Source organism: Odontomachus brunneus, unplaced genomic scaffold (assembly GCF_010583005.1).
Source record: "Odontomachus brunneus isolate Ranch 3 - 2012 unplaced genomic scaffold, Obru_v1 Obru_scaffold_048, whole genome shotgun sequence".
Lineage (NCBI taxonomy): Eukaryota > Metazoa > Arthropoda > Insecta > Hymenoptera > Formicidae > Odontomachus > Odontomachus brunneus.
The window spans coordinates 1,081,054-1,081,293 of NW_022639498.1; positions in this window are offsets into that span (position 1 = coordinate 1,081,054).

Below are 240 nucleotides of genomic sequence, written 5' to 3' on the forward strand. Positions count from 1 at the left end.
GCACAAAAAACCGTTTGGAACCACTTGAATAAGGCTGGATACAAAAAGAAGCTCGATGTATGGGTACCACACGAGTTAACGCAAAAAAAACTTCATGGACCGAATTTCTATCTGTGAATCGCTGCTGAATCGCAACAAAATCGACTCATTTCTGCAGCGGATGGTGACTGGTGATGAAAAGTGAGTCACTTACGACAACGTCAAGCGAAAACGGTCGTGGTCGAAACGCGGTGAGCCGGC